The sequence below is a fragment of the Calypte anna genome, chromosome 1 (assembly GCF_003957555.1).
Source record: "Calypte anna isolate BGI_N300 chromosome 1, bCalAnn1_v1.p, whole genome shotgun sequence".
Classification (NCBI taxonomy): domain Eukaryota; kingdom Metazoa; phylum Chordata; class Aves; order Apodiformes; family Trochilidae; genus Calypte; species Calypte anna.
In genome coordinates, this window is record NC_044244.1 from 179,378,652 (window position 1) to 179,400,322 (window position 21,671).

The 21,671-nt window shown below is 38.5% G+C and overlaps 1 protein-coding gene across 4 annotated transcripts in view; it reads right to left on the minus strand.

Annotated features, from left to right (window-relative positions):
• Positions 1–21,671, minus strand: part of SGCG (sarcoglycan gamma) — a 123,253-nt gene that overhangs the window by 62,068 nt on the left and 39,514 nt on the right. The window lies entirely within an intron of this gene.

The window sequence follows — 21,671 nt, forward strand, 5'->3', positions numbered from 1 at the left end:
GGATTACATAATGAACTGTGGCTCACAGAACAACACTATTATACTGCAAAAATATTTACTACTGGCAACAATACCTTGTAAGCACAGATTTAAAAAAACTTTACATATTCTTCCCTGAATTCGGTAATAAAAAGCATTCTTTGTGTTGCAAAACTTAACCGTGTATCACTGGAATGCCAAAATATGCTAAGCTTCAGAATCTGTATACAAAAAAATGTAATGGTTCTTAATAATGTAGAGGAAATAATGATTTCTCAGTTCATCAGATATTCATATTTAATGGTATACTAGCAATAAAAACATTCCTTATCAGGTTTAAGCAACCTCCTTTATATTATAGTCCTTAAAGAAGTATTCTTGAATTTATAGAAATGTTACCAGATTGTGCTGCCTTAAAACATGAGGATATTCATCACCTTCCACTTTCACAGCACAGAGTTCACCAACAATTCAAACAACTTGTTAAAGATTACAATTTCAGCCAAGAGACTACAGTCTCAGCAGCAGAAGCCGCTTATCTAGAACAATAATGGGCAACATCTGTCTCATTTGCATTGCTATAAACCAAAAAAACCCCATCCCAACCATGGATGTCAAAAAGAAAACGGGCGTTTTAAATTCAAGTACTTCCCATGAGACAGATGTGTTCAATGGCAGCTCATATAAAAAAAAAAAGTGGTCAATTTTCCTGCAATACCTGACAGTGCCTTTAGACAGATTTCACACAAGGTCTCCTCTTAATTCTGAATTTGCTCTTGGGAATAAGATCACTGCATAATGCTCATGCAACTTTCAAAATGTGATTAAATTACAGCCTTTCCCAGCTGCTGAATGTCTCTAAGTTGTTAAAGAAGCTCTTTTCAGATATCCACAGGTATCCTGCGTAAGTAACAAACTGCTGGCCCTGAGTTCTAACCCTTATCTTTAGAAAGATATCACCTTTTCTTCCTATCAAACCAGAAGGCACAGAACACAATATAAGTTTACAACTGAATGCAAGTTCACTAGGTCTTTGCATGTATGCAGCATTCATATAATTTCAGCACTTCCATTCAAAAATCTTTTAATATGTTTATTAATGTTAAAAAATGAGACTTGCTCATCACCAATTCTTAATGTAACCATGTTACAGTCATTATGGAGCAATATTCTAATTAATTTGTTGCTATCAGTCTCAGCTGTTGACAATACTGTGTATATACATCTTTTTTATCTGCTAAAACTGATGAAAATAGTATAATGATTTATTAGTGGATAATCATAAATTCTGAAATAACTTGGCTTAACATTACTACAAGACCTCATCGCTCTCTACAACTACCTGAAAGGAGGGTGCAGCCAGGTGGGGGTTGGGCTCTTTTACCAAACGACTTTCAACAAGACAAGAGGGCATGGACTTAAGTTGTGCCAGGGGAAGTTTAGGTTAGATATTAGAAAGAATTTCTTTACGGAAAGAGTGATCCGTCATTGGAATGGGCTGCCCACTGAAGTGGTGGATTCTCCGTCCCTGGAGATATTTAAAAAAAGACTGGATGTGGCACTCAGTGCCATGGTCTAGCAACCGCAACGGTGGTTCAAGGGTTGGACTCGATGATCTCTGAGGTCCCTTCCAACCCAGCCAATTCTATGATTCTATGATTAAGACATTGTAGATTTACAAGGTACCTAATATTCACTGTATGTGAACTATGCTTGTTTAAAACTATCAGAACATATTTGCCAATTCTGTGTATTGCTCAAGCACTTGGTACTGATTACAGGATACAGTTCATATATGACCTACTATTTTTGCTGTTTTCTTGCTAACAATTGTGTAACTAACCATATCACTCACATCAAAATTGCCCTTTATCCTAAACTTATTTTACCATGCTTTGCCAAGTGAGACAAATTGGGACATCTATACACACAATGAGCTTCATAAAATGCTTAGAAAAGCATTTATCCTTATTAAACACAGATTTGTCCTCAACACTGTGACTTACAGGACAGGATGCAGTGTGATCTGGTGACATCAACAGATTAACTTGGAGAAATAACCTGTGCAGTTCTTGCTCAAGTATAGTACAACTATCTAATACTCTAACAGAGGGTATCCACTGAGATTCTTAGTGTTTTCTTCATGGCACAACCTTGTTAAATGCCAGTATAACAAGAAACAAGGTAAATGATTCCTACAGAAATTTCTACCTTCAACAAATCTCTAGCTGTGGCATCCAAGCTTTGCCTGTTACATATGTTGCTGTTACCTTCAAGGTAAATTTTGCAGTAGAAACCCAACTTGGAAAGGAATAAATTCATTCTCATTTTCATGTCAGCCTCATCATAGTGGTCTCTGAAGCTTGGGATTCATCTCACAATGTTCTCTATATACAATTCAGCTTTCAGTATCACAGAATCACAGAATGATTTAGGTTGGAAGACACCTCCAAGATCATCCAGTCCAACCTGTGATCAACACCATAAGCTGACTACTAAACCATGTCCTTAAAGACCAGGTCCAAACACCTTTTAAATACCTCCAGGGATGATGACTCCACCACTGTCCTGGTCAGGCCATTCCAATGTTTGACAGCCATCTCAGTGAAAAAATGTTTCCTAACATCCAGCCTAAACCTCCCTTGGCACAGCTTACTGCCATTTCCTCTAGTCCTATCACAGTCCATTAAGGAGGCTGTTTCCCTCCTTCCTCCAACCTCCCTTGAGGTGGTGGAAGAGAGCTATAAGGTGTCCTCTCAGCCTCTTCTCACCTAAACACCCCCAGCTCCCTCAGCTGCTCCTCACAGGACTTGTGCTCCAGGCCCTTCATGAGCTTTGTTGCCCTTCTCTGGACACACTCCAGCTCTTCTCTGTCTCTCCAAAGGTGCCCAGATCTGAACACGGTACTCAAGATGCTGAGCCAGTCAACCTAGAGTTTCTTTATGGCAAATGGAGATAAAGGTACTTCTGCTGGGAATTATTTATCTGACTATTTTAGGTGTGTATTTTAGGCACTGAGCTGCACCTTAGGTGAGTATAACTTCTGTCCATTGAAGGAGATATAAAGGGAGTCTGGGATGACTTTTTCATACATATGTACTACATGTTTTTAGATAAACATTCCAACCAGAATGATTTCCAGAAGCATGTAATTCAACAAGAAGATAGGATTTTGATTCCTGTTATCTTCTGTTCCATTTTTACCCTTTTGTATAATGCTTATTGTCTGCGTTGAAGGTTTTATATATAATGTATTATGTACTGATGTTTAATGAAGCGAGATCAAAATCCATCATGCATTACACCGAAAAGCCTTTGAGTTTTGTGACTGTTTTTAGCCCTTCAAAAATCCCACAGGGAATTCTCCCAGTGTAATGTTGTTTCCTACACAAACTATTCTTTCCTGTCAGAAAACAGTACTGTTGCTCATGAGCATTAATACTGCCAAAAATTGCTTTGGTCTTAGTAAATGGATAATGCTGTTCTAGACAACCAGCTGCTTTGAAAAGGCTTAAATTTTTCTATTTTATATATTATTTCACTATTTTAAAGACAATTAGTGGCTCAGTACCAAGTAATTACAGAGGAAACCCTTTAAGAAATGATACTGTTGGACTGCTTCCCATATTAATAACTTACACATTTACAATCTGAAATTGCATAGAAAAACAGTCTCAGCCTTTTCTGGAGAACTCAGAGAGAAATTCTTCTAATAGATTTGGGCTGTTTTAGAAAGCTGGTCTGAAAGGAAAGCCCTAGGCAGGCAGATCTCATAGTTGGCTGGTGAAGTCTGCCAGGATTCAAGAGAGAGTTTTACAAGGAGAACAACAGATCTTTATTACTATGATGAAAAATGTTACTTGCAAATGAAACTTAAGCAGGTTGTGAAGGAGTATACTAAACAGGCAGCAAGAAGGAAGTGGTTACTTAAGACACCTGTGTGTAGGCAAGTTAGTTGGAGAAGCAAGAAGTCTGCACAATGAACAGTGACTTGGGTCTTCATCCTCTTCTAGAAGAAGCCAGCAAAAAGTGACCAAGTACAGAGAGAGTAAGAACAGACCTGGCAACCTATAGCACAGGTAAAATGGTATCTGGTTTCAGAATGAAAACTCTGGTATCATTCAAATGGGATGCGAAAAATGTATTATTTGGATTATGCCAGCAATTACATGGTAATAAAAAAAATCTGTTTCCATTGCTAGTGGAATTTCTTTGTGTTTGTCACGGTTTAACACTGACCCGGCAATTAAACCGAATAACAGACGCTCTCTATTAATCTCTCTCTCCCCTCGATGAAGAAAGGAGAGAGAATAAGGGAGAGAGACTTATGAGTTGGAAACTAAACTACACAACTTTAATGAAACAGTAATGGTAAATAGGGAAAAATTACTAAATATATACAAATATACAGGAAAATGGAAACCACATTCCTCCCCCCTCTCCCCCAATAACTCTCACGTCACCACCGAGGCTGTAGGGCAACCCTGGGAAAGTCCAGGCTGGACTCCTGGAGTCGGCAGCAGTCGGGAACTGGAGGCAGGAACACACAGATATGGGCTGGCACGGATCAGGACCACAGGCAGATGAACAGACAGGATCCTTCCAGGATGCCGGGTGAAGGAAGGGAAGCAGGAAATCAGGAAAAGATCTGGCTCGGCCCTCGTGATGCCTCAAATTTATACTGAGTGTGACGTATATGGGATGGAATACTCTGTTTGGTCAATTCTGGCATCTATCTTGTCTGATCCTCCCTAAAGGAGGGTTCAGGTGGGACCTCTGTATCCTCCTGGACGGTAAAATGTTTTCATGCAGAGCTGAGCAGTGTCCTTGGCCTGCATACCAGTCTCTAGCAGTAACTATAAACATCAAGTGTTATCAATCCTAAAAGCACACACACTGCATGAGAAACTTGCTGTTAATTTCAGAGAGACTACTTACAAGGGACTTAGCTAAAAGCAAAAGTACAGAAACAGAAAACCACCTTTATCCTGGCCCAAACCAGGACAGTGTTCCTACTCAAAGGCCTACACAATCAGAAGTCAAATAAGATTAAGGTTAAGTACTTACAAATTCCTTATAGATTTTTATATATGTGGCTGTAATTCATGGGATCAAACTCAATCATGGTAGTTAGCTGTTTCAAAGCATTTTCCAGTTGCCATCCTCTGCTTTACTGGGATTCATTTTTATTCAATTACTTCTTGCCCATTTGCGGATTTAGACAGTTCCCGAATGCTAATTAGCTGCTAAAAAATTGTGTTTAAATAGTAGATATAACTTGTGATTTACTTGTACTCTGCAGATATTTTGACCCTGTGAGCTTTTCTCAAGTGTTTAGGGGGTACTTGTAAGTGTTGTACTTAATGCATGAAATCCATACATGTATGAGCTGCCAAGGGATGTATGAGCTGTATGTTTTTGACATTGTATTACTAAAGCTGCCCTCTAAAAATATGTAACTGTAACAGAATAATTTTTAAATCTATTTCAGGTTTTTCCGTGAAAGACTTTGGGAGACTGACCTCTGATCTGCATGATTCAGAGGGCCAGTAGATTTTTATATTACCATCTAGATATTATAAAATTGTCAATCAATAACGTAATGGTTTGATTTAGGTTAGTTTGGGTATTAAGTTCAAAAAGCTTTCCTCATAGCTGCACTTTGAAGAAGGAATTTGCAAATTTATCAGTAAGCCTTCTTCAGAAAGCAAGCCTGATTAGAAGATTGTTAATTTCATTATTTTTGGGAATTACTTATATGAAGAAATTACTGAAAACAGAATACTATTTCAATTAAAATAAACAACCTCAGGCTATTTAAATTGTAAAAATGTTTCCCTGTTTATGTTTTAAAATAACTGTGTTATTTTCTTAAATGTAAAAAAAAGTGTCTTTAATGCACAGCTCAGAACTGTACTCAGGTACATATTCATGTCATAAAGCAGCTAATAATAACATATTACTAGAAATCATAATTAAAATATAAAACTACTTAGCTGGATAATACTAGTAACAAACTAAATGCCAGTAATAATTATATAATTGTTAGGTATTTAAAATTTTTGGGCTGGTTCCAACTGTGTTGGTCTTTTCAGTAAAAAGTCAAAAAGCTGAGTACTCCAGAGTACTCCAGAGACCTTTTCAAGTCAGAGTTAAGATGAACTGGTGAGGTTAGTACAGCAATTTGCACCACTAATGCTAATATTGCACATTCTTCTGAAGCATCAGTGCTTCTTCCCTTCTCTCTTTACATGAAGTATATTTACTTGCATACAGGAAAATCCACAGTATGTATGGGAATGAAAGAGGTGATAGTGCTAAATTAAAACAATTCAATAGAAAGACCATCTGAATAATTTAAACTAAATAATTAAATTCTTGTGCCATTACAAACAAACTGCAACCTGAAATAAAACACCCTGTCATCTCAGGCAAGTCAGAACTACTTTTCTGATCTGCATATAGTATTTTCAAGGAATAGTACATTCATTAATGTTGTTTTTATATAATACATTGAGCTAGATGGGTATTATTATAAAGCATGAATGTCATCAGTACTCTAAGACTTCAGACTTTGGTGGCATTCAGGCATGCACAGCTTTGTCTTTGTTGGCAACAGAAGCAGGAAAGTGGTGTATCTGGAGGATTTTCCTGAGGAAAAATAGTTAAGACAAACTCGTTCAAAGAAAAAGATCAGAACAGGAGGGAAACATTTAGAATCCATATGGGAAAGCTTTCCACACAAAATCAGAAAGGCAGGGAAAACACAAACTCGTATGACTAGATAAATCCTTTCTTGTACCTCTCAACCCTCCCTCATTCCAACATAGTGTATTTAATCTTGCCCAACTTTGCTTTGCTGTGGTTTGTGTATTATATAGCATATTACAGTTTGAAATAAATACTAGTCTCATCAGCTAACAAAAGATGGAACCCTGCAGGATAAAATTTGCAAAAAGTGGCAAAGAAATTCATATGGCCTAGTTAACTGTTTGCATACTCAGCAGTGCAAATTTACATAGTAACTGTGACACAGTCACAATTAACAGCTTTGCCCATGTTATGTAGCACTGGAATAGCTGAAAGGCAGTAACTGACAACATATGATGAAGTATTACATTAAAAATTAGTATTTGTCTAATATCTGTGTACTTTTGAACCTCATTTACAATAAAAATTATTTTCAAACTTTGTTTTCAATCTTTAAAGGTGATTTATTTTTCCTCCTTTCACAAACTCCCAAAACATTGATTAGATCAGAAAAATGCCATTTTCATAATAATTCCTTCAGAAGCAAAAGGCCAAGTAAAACTACTAGACAGGTTTTTTTGTAGATTTTTTTTTTTTTTACATTCCTCACTAACAATTTAAGAATAAGCTAGTTTCTGGTATGAGAAATCCCACGTTCTTCATGTAAAATGCCTTTAAATGCTTCAATTAAAAAAAAATTAAAATTGAACCTTCTCTATCTCTCTTCAGTCACCACTGTATCTAAATTTCCTTGAGTGATCATAATGTGGAAAAAACAAATTAAATCTTACGGTTATTTACTTTCCTGAGATTTCCAGCACATATGTCACTCTGACTTGGTGAGCAACGATAGTTCTTTTGAGAACACAAGGAGCTTTGAATAACTGAAACTGATGTAGAAGTGACTGGATGATGATCATGTGGGTGAGACACCAACATCTAGATCATGGCTGATTAGACCTCATGGAGCTCCAATGGAGCTTTCAATACTACTACAGATTTTAGAAATAAGTCTTTCAGCATAAAGCAAATAGCAGTCTGTAAAGCCATTCGTTTCACCTAACAATGTAGAGTGGGATGCAGTAGCAGTGTCAAGTCCATTTAAGTGTTTACACAAAAAACAAGTCCATCAGGAGAAAGAAAGAAACATACATAATATATTGCATTCAATATCAGAGAAGAAAATATTTCATGCTCTTCTGGATATGAGGTTTCTCTCTTGTCCCTGGACTTAAAAGTCCATCTCTTTTTCTTTACTCATACCATTTAACAAAATATTTATAAATAAGCTAGGTATGAACTAAACTACTCCAATGATGTGTTATTTAAATTAAGGCTTTTAATTAATACAGACAAAGTAGAAAGAGATTGCTTATATTTGCTATTTTGTCCTCTACGTATGACAGAAGACAGGCATTTGTTATGGAAAGATGCTAGACCTCTGTTACTGTGTTGGGTTGTTCATGAGGTGATGAGAAATAATCTTTGATTTACCATCCAACAGTTTTCCCAGAACAGAATTGTAGGATCAAAAAACATGAAAGTTGCAAGGAACCTTTGGAGGTCATCTAGTCCTATTCTCTGCACAAAGCAGGGTTAACTTTGACATCAGAATTGGTTACCATCCGTTATCAGGAATTAATTTTCTTCAGTAGCTTTAGTGTCTCTGAACAGTCCTGCTGAACTTTTGTCTAGAGTTTCTGTGACAGCCTTAGAAGTGATCTGAAAAAGTATTCTTGTTCTTTTTTCAAGTTCTTAAATACCACTTGAACTCTTCCACTGTGTTGTTATATTTAGCCTATCCAAGTTTTGATCCTTTTAACCCTGCTTTATACAACTTACATGTTTTTATGAATACTTTCCTGCTTCTAACAACTTTTTTTAGCAATATCTTTTAAATAAATATTGATCCTGAGCACCTGATAAGATACTTTGAAATAGCTACATGCAAAAATTTATTTCTTTTTCACAAGCTGTGTACTTTTTACATAATGTCTTCTTTAAAGTTAAGAACAATGTCTAAGATTCTTCAGCTCCTCTTACTCCATCAAAAAATATATAATCTAACATCAACACAGCCAATGTTACAACTACTCAAGATAATATGAAAGGCACCTTGTGCACTGCTCAGAGTCAGGAAATGGCTGCCTTCCTGAGAAACTGTTTCCAAAACAAATTGTTTACAGGATCTAAAAATGCAGTCTGAATGTTTGACCTAATTATGACACTACAAAAAAGTGAAAGAAAGAAAGTATAGTTTTCTTTCATAGTGTTTCTAATCCACTACATCAAGGAGCAGTCATTGTAATCATCCTGGTCAGTTCACTGGCAATACAGTCTTTAATATTAGCAATCATATTTATACTATTAGTAATATTATGTTTTGATTGCACATCTCAGCCCATTAATAGGCTGACAAAATTGCTTTTTTAGTCTGTCTTTACAGAAAAGTTCTGTTAACACATGGCACCTCTTGCATGTCCTATTCTGTCTTTCCCTTATGATTCTAACTGTTAGAGCTCTGTTAGAACTCTAGATATATCACCCCCGGAGATATGGAATCCAGCTGCAGTGTCTAGACTTAGCATGAAAGGATGGGAAAAAGACAAATCAGCCAGATATGTATGTTTATATGTTATGCTTATATGTATGTATATGTTTAAAATGTAATTCTGTTGCAGTTATAGAGGAATATTTTATTCCCAATCACATTACTACGATTCTATACTTAATGATAGGTTCTGCTTCCATCACAGAAACATCCCATTTTCCTGAACCCACAAAAAGTTTCATTCCACTTAAACATTACTATCATATGTACAGATGAGAAAATAGTGATTTCCAGTTTAGTATCTCAAACTAAATTTTCTTCCTATGATCTTCAGTCTCCTAAAATTTTCCTTCCTTTCCATCCTTCCCATTCCAACCACTCCCCAACTTCAGGACTGTACCAATGAAGTTTTTTCTCTATTCCAAGGCACTGTTTAGTTTAACAACCATATTTCATGGAATCATAGAATTGGCTGGGTTGGAAGGGACCTCAGAGATCATCGAGTCCAACCCTTGATCCACTACCACTGCAGTTACTAGATTATGGCCCTGAATGCCACATCCAGTCTCTTTTTAAATATCTCCAGGGATTGAGAATCCACTACTTCCCGAGGCAGCCCATTCCAATGCTTGATCACCCTCTCAGTAAAGAAATTCTTTCTAATGTCCAACCTAAACCTCCCCAGGCACAACTTTAGACCATGCCCTCTTGTCTTGCTGAGAGTTGCCTGGGAAGAGACCAACCCCCACCTGGCTACACCCTCCTTTCAGGTAGTTGTAGAGAGTGATGAGGTCTCCTCTGAGCCTCCTCTTCTCCAGGCTGAACAGCCCCAGCTCCCTCAGCCTCTCCTCATAGGATCTGTGCTCAAGTCCCTTCACCAGCCTGGTTGCCCTCCTTTGGACCCACTTCAGGACCTCGATATCCTTCCTAAACTGAGGGGCTCAGAACTGGACACAGTACTCGAGGTGTGGCCTCACCAGCACTGAGTACAGGGGCAGAATCACTTCCTTGGACCTGCTGGCGACGCTGTTCCTGATACAGGCCAGGATGCCATTGGCCTTCTTGGCCACCTGGGCACACTGCTGGCTCATGTTCAGCTTCCTGTCAATCCAGACTCCCAGGTCCCTTTCTGCCTGGCTGCTCTCCAGCCACTCTGTCCCCAGCCTGTAGCGCTGCATGGGGTTGTTGTGGCCAAAGTGCAGGACCCAGCACTTGGCCATGTTGAACCTCATCCTGTTGGAATCAGCCCATCTCACCAGTCTGTCCAGGTCCCTCTGCAGAGCCCTCCTACCTTCCAGCTGATCCACACTCCCCCCAAGCTTAGTGTCATCTGCAAATTTGCTGATGAGGGACTCAATCCCCTCATCTAAATCATCAGTAAAGATATTGAACAGAACTGGGCCCAGCACTGATCCCTGGGGGACACCACTAGTGACCGGCTGCCAACTGGATGCAGCCCCATTCAGCACCACTCTCTGAGCCCGGCCCTTCAGCCAGTTTCTAACCCAGCACAGGGTGCTCCTGTCCAAGCTGCGGGCTGCCAGCTTTTTCAGGAGGATGCTGTGGGAGACGGTGTCAAAGGCCTTGCTGAAGTCCAGGTAGACCACATCCACAGCCTTCCCCTCATCCACCAGTCGGGTCACCTGATCATAAAAGGAGATCAGGTTGGTCAGACAGGACCTGCCCTTCCTAAACCCGTGCTGGCTGGGTCTAATCCCTTGCCCATCCTGCAGGTGCTGTGTGATTGCACTGAGGATGATCTGTTCCATGACCCTGCCAGGCACTGAGGTCAGGCTGACGGGCCTGTAGTTTTCCGGGTTCCCCTTCTGTCCCTTTTTGTGGATTGGCGTGACATTTGCCAACTTCCAATCATCTGGGATGTCCCCAGTGAGCCAGGACTGTTGGTAGATGATAGAGAGAGGCTTGGTGAGCTCATCTGTCAGCTCTCTCATCACCCTTGGGTGGATCCCATCTGGTCCCATAGACTTGTGGGGATCCAAGCAGAAAAAATTCTTTACAGAGAGGGTAACCAGACATTGGAATGGGCTGCCCAGGGAGGTGGTGGATTCTCTGTCTCTGGACGTTTTTAAAAAGAGACTGGATGTGGCACTCAGAGCCGTGGTCTGGTAAACACAGTGGCAGAGGTTAAGGGTTGGACTTGATGATCTCAGAGGTCCTTTCCAACCCGGATGATTCTGTGATTCTGTAATACGCAATTATTTTAATTTACAGTGCTTCTATTATTGTCTTGCCAATTGAGCTGGGATGAGATGAAATCATTCCGGCTCTCAGTAGCAGTTGACCATGCAGAAACATTACAGGGGGGCCTCTGGTATCAGTAATAAGTGTTAAGCCTTACAAGACTCCTTGGTGTAACTTGCACTTCCTCTCAAATGAAGGAGAAAGAAAACAGGGATCTACACTTGCTCTGTCTCCAACTAGAGAACACACTCAGTTCCCATCTACTGAACATGCTCAGTTCCAACTACTGAACATGCTCTACACTGTCACTGTCACTCAGTCAGGAATTCTCTTCTTGGGCATCTTCCAGAGATTTATGCTCTTTCATGACTTGTCTCCTACTCCATGGTTTCTTCTAATAGTATTTTAGAGAAATACTGTTTATAGGTCACTCACCTGAAAGAAGGTGAAGCCAAATATGATCAATGGCTCAAATTTTAGAAAAAGACAAGAGAATGTGGTGTTGTCCACTGACACAACAGGAATCAAATTTGGGATAATAGTCACGATCATATCCTAAAAAGCTGCTTAGTTCAAGATTCAGCAATAGCTCAATTCAAAATGTGAATTCTAGTCAACTCTGCAGTCTAGGGTAGTTATGTACAGTGGGTTCAGAAGTTATGCAAATGTTGATAGTGGCAAGTACATAGACTTTAAATTCTAAAATTAAACAGACCATGATAATTACATAATTCCATCATTCCTCACTCCATGACTTGGTTCTTTTTCTCCCCTTTTTATACCTTTCTTACAAACACTGCTCATATCGGTGAACAAGTCAAGAAAGAAAGAATTAAGATTTGTGCTGAATAAGCAGGAAGGACAGTGGGAGGATGGTGCAACACAGCTTGCAGGGTACGAGGGAAAGGCAACTCCCACTGCTCATGCTGGGAAGGGAAACTTGAAGCAGAGTGGAGATATTCCTTTAGATACCACTTCAGAAATAACTGTTCCACAAATTGAGGCCTGAAAGTTAAACATGGCAATTCACATACATTTATTACTTTAGCTCATAAGACAAGTGCAGTTCTGTATCTTGTGATTGCCTTATGAGTACTAGAACGAATCATAGGGGGATTATTACCCATTCCTTTTTCATCCCTTTCTCTCAAGCATGAGGGGAAACACAAAAATGAAACACAAATACACAATATGCTACTGCTTAAAAAACTCTTTCTTGGTAGTGCTAATAAGCCTATTTTCTGTAAGTAAAACCTCAAATGTATTTTTGAATGATAACCATTATAGACTCTTAGAAAAGCCCAAAATAGTAAATACTCTTCTCCATCAATAAAAATTTTGACATGGGAGTTACAAAACAAAATCAATGAAAGAAAACCAAATGTATGGGAAGAATAACTGAGTAACACCACAGTTGAATCCAACTGTGATGTTAAGAGGAACTGTTTAACAGTCTGTGTTTATATGGACAAGCCTTTAAATTATTAGCTTGATACCAACAGGACCTATCTTGAGGTAGGAGGCAGAAAGGAAAGATTTTAGGCAAGGAATGATGAGACATCTCTTGTCCTTATGGAAAGGAAAGCAGAGTCTTCCTCATCTTAAAAGTTAATAAAAATCCTCTCTGTAAGGAAAGCAAGAACAGTGGGCATTTAGGCCACTGCACAAAGGGATTTTGCACTAAAAATAACAAGACCAAATTATACACTTAGGGATGACTTGAGGATCTAATAAGTTTTTCATCTATAAATTATAAAATTATAGTCTTCACAGAAATATAAATAACACTGAATATTGTATCTTCTCTTATTCTGATCATTTGATCCTTTCATATATTGAAGGGCTTTCCCTCAGCTGAAAGCAGAAAGTTTCCCTTCAGGCTCCCATTCTTTGCAAGTAATATAATATAAGTAAGTAATATAGCTTTACAATGCAATCCAGGTATTATCTGATACTCCAAAAAGAAACACAGAGAAGATGGATGGCAAATTTACAGAATCTTTACTGCAATCTACCAGAGGTAGTTTTCATTCACTAGGATTTTAGTTCTTTTGTTCAGTGAGAGCTAAATGATTTTTTTACTCAGAACAGACATACAGATTACACTGGATGCAGATAAGAGCTTTCTGTTCAGCCTTATTACAGTAATTTAGTCAAAAGTCTAGCACTGAATTATTAAAGTAGTTTGCAATTAAGTCGATGAACAAAATTCTGAATAAAACATCAAATTATAGAATTTTACATAATTTGAGATAAGTAAAATCCAAAAATTTTGTTAGTTACCAGATAAGGCTGTGATGGTTACTACTAGTTGTGTTTAACAGCATAGATGCCATAGCTTTGTTCCTGTTGGGCTCTTCTGCAGTCACGTTAAATTAGAATCACAGAATTGTTCAGGCTGGAAAAGGCCTTCAAGATCATCAAGTCCAGCCTTGTCCTAACCCTATTACCCTATTTCTGATGACCCACCACTAAATCATGTCCCCAGGCATCACATCCAGGTGATTTTTAAACACATTGAGGGATGGAGACTCAACTACCTCCCTTGGGAGCCTCTTCCAGTGCTTAACAACCCTTTCTCTAAAGAAGTTTCTCCCGATATCCACTTGATTCACAACTTGAAACTACTTCCCTTTGTTCCATCCCCTGTCACCAGTGAGAAGAGACCAACCCCACTTTCACTACAACCTCCCTTCAGGTATCTGTAAAGAGTGATAAGGTCTACCCTGAGCCTCCGTTTCCCCACACTACAACAGCCCCAACACCCTCAGTCTCTCCTCATAAGGGATGTTTCCCAAACCCTTCACCAGCTTTGTTGCCCTTTGGATTTGCTCCATCCAACATCTCAATGTCCTTTTTGTACTGAGATGCCCAAAACTGAACAAAGTACTTGAGATGGGGCCTTACCAGTGCCAAGCACAGGAGCAGGATTACTTCCCCAGTCCTGCTGGTCACAATTTCTGATACAAGCCAGGATGCCATTGGCCTTCTTGGACACCTGGGCACATTGTTGGCTCATATTCAGCCGACTGTCAATTTGACCAAAATGCAGGACCCTACACTTGGCCTTACTGAATTTCAAGCAGTTAGTCCAGTCTGTCCAGGTCCCTCTGTAAAGCCTTTCTCTCAGCCAGCATATCCACACTCCCTCCCAACTTGGTGTCATCTGCAAACTTACTGAGGGTGCATTCCATCTCCTCATCAAGATCATTAATAAAGATGTTAATGAGGAGTGGCCCCAGCACTGAGCCCTGGGGGACACCACTTGTGACTGGCCACCAACTGGATTTAACTCCATTGACCACAACTCTCTGGGCCCAGCCATCCAGCCAGTGTTTAACCCAGCAGAGCATATGCCCATCCAAGCCAAGGGCAGACAGCTTTTCCATGAGGATGTTATGGGGGACAGGGTCAAAGGCTTTACTGAAGTCCAGGCAGACGACATCAAAAGCCTTTTCCTCATCCATTAAGCAGGTCATGTCATAGAACAAGATCAGGATTATCAAGCATGATCTGCCTTCCATGAAGCCATGATGACTGGGCCTGATTGTCTGGCTGACCTGTAACTGACCTATAGTGGCTCCTGAGATTATCCATTCCATTACCTTCCAACTCTTACGTTATAATTTTTAACTTTTATGCTATCTAAAATCCTTCAATTTCTGATTCATGTAACTTCCTAGATTAAAATAGAAACCAACAAAAACCAAAACATAAATGAACAAAAAAAGAAAACATGGTGTACTATTCACATACTTATCTTTTTATAATGCACTAGTGATAATACTAAGAAATGGCAGCTTGCCCTCCAAGCATTTGTGTATTTATGTTCACTTCTTTCCATATAAAATATCCTTATTTCTGTTCTTTGTTTTCCTCTTTTCCATGCCGTAAAGTCTTGATTTCCTATTTATTTTAGCCAAACCTAGTTTCCTTTCCTAACAGCTACACTTCTACCAGATTTTGTTGCATTTCTTTTTCCTTCCCTACTCTCTTACAGTCCTAATAAGTTTCTTTCACCCCTTACGCAATCTCTGTCTTCCCTCTCATCTCTTCTTGGCCACTTTCCCTCTGCTCCAATTTTCTGACTCTTTCTCTGCACACAGTTATCCAGTTACCTAATGTTTTCACTTACACCTTAAAATGTCTCCTCTCCTTTAACCTTCAAATTCATTGGTAGCCCCAGTCTCTCTACCATTTCTTTCAAATCTAACACTCTGGCTGAGCAGGCTCAGTTCTAGTTTCTCTGGAGCACTGTCCTCCTGTCTCTACCTACTTTTCTGTCCTTGGGTGGCTTTTGTTCTCTCTGCTTTTACATCTACTCCTCTTCCCATTTCTTTTGCAGACACCAGCACTGGCACAGGAAAACATTCCACTGAGATCTGAGATTCTTAGAGAAGATGGGATCTCATCTATCACCTCCAATTTCCAGACCCAAAACCTACTGCAGGGAAAATTCTGCTTCACCTCAATATTCCTGCCAGTAGTATAATCATAGAATCATAGAATCATAGAACAGGCTGGGTTGGAAGGGACCTCAGAGATCATCGAGTCCAACCCTTGATCAACGACCGCCACAGTCACTAGACTATGGCACTGAGTGCCATATCGAGTCGCTTTTTAAATGTCTCCAGGGACGAAGAGTCCACCACCTCCCTAGGCAGCCCTTTCCAATGTCTGATCTCCCTTTCCGTGAAAAAATTCTTTCTAATATCCAATCTGAACTTCCCCCGGCATAATTTAAGACCATGCCCTCTTGTCTTACTGAGAGTTGCCTGGGAAAAGAGACCAACCCCCGCCTGGCTCCATCCTCCTTTCAGGTAGTTGTAGAGAGCAATGAGGTCTCCCCTGAGCCTCCTCTTCTTCAGGCTGAACACCCCCAGCTCCCTCAGCCTCTCCTCATAGGATCTGTGCTCGAGTCCCTTCACCAGCTTGGTTGCCCTCCTTTGGACCTGCTCCAGGACCTCAATATCCTTCTTGAACTGAGGGGCCCAGAACTGAACACAGTACTCAAGGTGTGGCCTTACCAGGGCAAATGATTCATTCATAATGATTCATAATTCATTCATAATAATTCATTCTGAGGTGATGGCACATAAATCTGGCCTGGAGAGAAGTTTCAAGACACTAAAGTGTGAGCAGAAACTTGTAAAATTGGCTGTAACACTTCTCTCAGTGTTACTGTATTAACTGTGATTTTTAGGATTTAAAAATTAGCTATGTTTGGATGTATTTTTAGCGAGTCACAAAATGCACAGTTTATCTGGTACATACAATCCTTGATTCGGTGACACAGGCCAATTATTATACTAAGAATTTTCCTACCTTACTTGTAGAATAGTAAACTCAGCAGGGTCAGGGTGTACGCTGTGCAGCCCCATGCTCATTTCACTGGCAGCACAGAGCCTGGAACAGGATGGCCTGAAGCACCTGGCCCTCTGCCAGCCACCACCATGGCCACATCACAGGCTGAGGACAGCACAGAGGAGGAGGGCTCCCAAAAGGGCACTCCATTTTGCTGGGGATGAGATTTAGTTATACAGATGCAAGCTGTGGCATGGCATTTGCTAAGGATTAGCCTCTGCTAGAACATATGTGCCTTACTTGCCAAAAAAAAAAAAAAAAAAAAAAAAGGGTTCTGCTTTGTTCAAGTGAACATTATTCTTATTTGGTTTGTTGTGATACCATGTAAGTGGTCTAAGGTGAATATATATTTGACGGAATAGTAACAGGTTCTGAAAAAGTAAGCAATGATTATTTTCCTTCAGAGATTAAATTTAATAGACGTATCAGTACCTTTCTTTTGAGATTACCAAAAAAATAAAATCCTTGTGTGTGAACAAGACTGGTATCTGTTACCTAGTTCCAAACCTAATGCTTAAAACAATGTTCCTGCTTTTGTAAAAGGGACTAATTTCTCATTTGAAATAGAAAGAGTGTCATTAACTTATGACGCTCCAGAACAAGTGAACTTTTTTGGATCATGTAGTAGCTCCATTAGTCTATATGTAACTACAATTTATGTTTACACATAAATTTGCATGTAGGTACAAAAGATGTCATTCTAACTGACAAAAAGATTAAGTTCTGGTTTGTATTAGCAACTGGAAGCCTGGCAAACAATTTGACATTTCAGACATTTTGTGAAATTGAAATTCTACCTCTTGCTACCATATTTTTACAACACAACCTATTGTACCTGCAAGAACAATACATTCAAACCTGGAAGAAAGTGCCAGAACAAAAATAAGCAGACGTGAGCCTGCCATTCATTTCCAAACTGCTCAACAGAACTAATTTTGTATTCTCAAGTGTACACTAAAATCTCTCTTGTTCTCCAGAGAAAATCTCTTTCACTGGATTTACAGTATCATTGGCAAGTACATAAAACTACAGCACTTGTGAAACAACTTCAGAAACTATTTACTTTTAAGACATTGCCTTTTTTAGTTTTTTCATTGCCTTTCTTTTGCTTTTTTCATACTGCATTACAATAGACTAAAAAGATGCCCCAGTATCTTTGGAAGTCTAAGTTTATGGGTCATCATTCTCCTATTTAAGGGATGTAACTTAAAACATAGTTCTCCAATTGCTAGCGAACAGCTGATGGTATCTGTTTGCCTACTTTACATTTTATTTATTCATAAGAGACTCTTCCTTTAAAATCCCTTGTAACCATTATAAACCATTTATAAATAGAATGAAGGTCACATTTTGGATTAAACTGACATTGGTTTTTTATTTGTTCAAAATACCAAGATAGGGATAATCTGCCCGAGGGTATTCTACTCACTCCAACAATGATGAATTTGTCTGTTTGCATACAAAAATTAATAGAAATTGCATATATTGAAGAGTTATTTGTGTTTCTCATCATTATTGCACTCTGTAATCCAGCTCTTGAAGAATGGACAGTGGGAATATACTTCTGAAACAAAGATATAACACAGCAGAAGCTCTTGAAGCAGAAAATTAAGATGAAGCCATGTTTGATGCTATCTTGCTTCCTTTACCAGAAAGGCACACAACTAACTTTTTTCCTTCGTAAGTGAACACTATCTGGTCCTGGTAGCAGAATAATTATTAATTTTATGGATTTTTCCCAAAATATCTTCTAGTGATATTTTTATTTGGGACATTTCTTCAGTTGTCCTTCAGAAAGAAGGGCAACATCCTTTAATAAGGGTATTACCTCAGAAGAAACTTTCACTAAGCTTGAAAAAGTGAAGCTTACCCTGAAAACCTCTGTGCCATCATTTTGTCATATGCAAATTTGGCTGCAAAATAAAAAAAGAACCAAACAAAAAAACAAACAAAAAACAAGATAAGGGGAGGTAGCAACTTTGAGTTGAACAAACAGCAAGTAGAATTCCATCAGTTTGATTGATTAAAAAAAAAACAAAACAGAAGAAAGAAAACTAAACCAGAATTAAATATTGACAGAGAGAAACAACAAAGTAATATTTCACATAACTTTTACAAACAGGTTTTGTTTTAAAACGTGCTTTTCCTACAAGAACAGGACATGTGATTAAAAATGAAAGAAAATCAAATAGTCATGAAATATTAGGAAAATTAATAACCACTATTAGTGAAATAAATGTTCAGAAAGACTTCTTCAATTTTGCTTCAGCTGCTTTATGTTACCATGTCCTATTCTATTGTTAGATCCCATTTGGTAAAAAGTTGACCTACACAAATAATTAAAGAGCATTTTTAATGTTTATTATTTATGAGATTAAAACCATAAAAGGGTCTATACTGGAGCAGACCCAAGTCCACTTAGCTCAATAGTCCCTCTCTTGGATGGTGACTAAAAGATGATACAGATCAAAGAATGAAAGTTTCCTTACAGATCTCCATTATATTTCCACATTTCCAACCTTTTTCTATCATATCTCTCTGCCTCTGGTAATTTCTAGGTTGTGTTGTCCTTCCTGTACAAAAGCAGTGCTATTCCTTTGGTTGTACTTATTCCCTTCCTCTTAACTTGCTCAGTTCAGGGATGTATATTACAGAGTTGTACAATGTGCTCTCTTTTGATCTCTACCATTTCCCCATGAATTCCAAAGTATTTTATTTACTGACAACTAGTGGGCACTGAACTGGTGTTTCCCATGAATCATTTATCATAATTACAGGATCTCACTATGCAATAGTTCAGACAGAATCACTTTGCATTTGAAAGCCTTTTAACCCCTTATGTGGAAAACTTCACATCTCCCTAGACTCAGTTTTATCTCCATTTTCTTTCCTGAACATTCAGTCTTGAAATGCCCCTCAGCAGAGTAAAAAAAGATGAAGAGTGGCAACCTGCACAGGCAGCTGGTAGGCAATAATCACTGGAGACCTCCTTTCGCAGGAGCCAGAGGCATCCATCTGCTGACCTGGCTTGGTGTATTCAGAGTTCTGGTGCTTGTTGAGTGACATCTTTATGTGTCCTAGGTGTGTGATAGCAGATCCTTTCCATTACACAACAGTGATTACCAGCAAGACCAAGATGAATCTTGCAGAAATACTGTTCCTAATGGAAGTCCTGTTTGGACAGAGGTTTTAGTATGCCTTAAAAGTTACCCTCAACACTTCCTCAGGAAAAGTGTTTCATGTCCTGAGTTCTGGGAAGATATATTCTCTGTGGCAGCAAGAAAAACTCAAAGACACATGAATTGGCATAACCTTGTTTCTTTTTCCTGTTCTTGCTGTTGCTTTTATGAACCTGCTGCTTCCAGGTAATAAGATCTTACATCTCCAGAGGCATGGTACCAGTTTGTACAGCAGACTTCAGCACAATTACAAAACTGCTCACTCCTTCCTGTGGGACTTTCCTATGTTGGTCGTCAACCTTGAAAAGCTATTTATTTAGTATTTCACATAGCAAATGGAGTTACAACACTATTCTGTGAAGCTTTTTTTTGAATAATGAAGTGAAAATACACCAAGGAAACACGGAACAGAACTAGATGCAGAAGCTAGAGATGAAAATCCTCATGTCTCCCTTCCCTAATTCAAGTGATTTATCAATGATACATTTTAAAAAATATGAAAGAAGAATAATTTGGCATTCTTTCTAGAAAATAACAATTGCACCTTTGTTGAAAAGTCTAAACTAAACTAAAACTAAACTAAAACTAAACTAAAAGTTCAAAATTTGTTTTCCTTTTCAGCAGCAAGAAAAGCAAAATACTTTCCTATTATACTGTGTCTCACTATATATTTTAAATCTCTGCTCTTTTCTGATTAATTTTAAATGTCAATGAACACAAACTGATGTGCTCCTGTTGCACTGTAGTCCTGGTCATATGAGCTTTATTTCTCATTTTCATTTAACAGGGGCAAACCAGATTAATTTAAATGTGTATTAGACACATAAGGAAATAATCAAAAGACATGCACTACAGAGGCCTTTTTTGGTGATGCTGACTTCAACTGCTGAGGCAGCAACACAATCCAAGTTTCTTGAGCAGTTGTGACAAAGCAGTAACACAAATGCCAAGAACACAGGAGACGAAGAACACGGCAAAATGTAAACATACTGGTTTTGATAAATATGCCACATCTTGGATTAAAACCAATAGGAAAGAAATGAACTTTCAGTTAGCTGCTAAAACAAATAAAGCTTAAAGAAAACCCAGAAATACGTTTTGTAGGCCTCCCAGAATTAGCTAAGAGCAGAATCTCTCCTTTGACATATCATATATACTACTTGTACCTCAAAGCAGAATTTTTCATAGAAAGTATTTAACCCAAAACTGAAATAAGCAATTATTAAAATTCTTAACTTTCAATTAAAATTGTTTACTATAAATCAAGTACTGCAATCTGAAAAGTAAGACTATATTTCTTCATTTTATAGATCCTAATTTGAATACCTGAAAAACAATTCCTATTTGGATCAAACAACAAGCACATTATCCTCTCTAGGTACAGGCATAATTCTTTCTCCAGGAAATATCCCTGTAGTTCCTAATGTTCTTCTTTGGACATATGCAGGAAAAGACATTTATAACAAATGAGAATAACTTGCATTTTTTAACTCAAATTAAGACATTGTTAGCTCATCAGATATAGGCAATAGTGCCTGACATATCAATCAGCTTTTGTAGTCTAAGACCTTAGCAGAGAACCAATCCAGAACACTAAAAAACAAACAACAAAAAAAAGCCCCAAACCAAAACAACAAAACACAAAA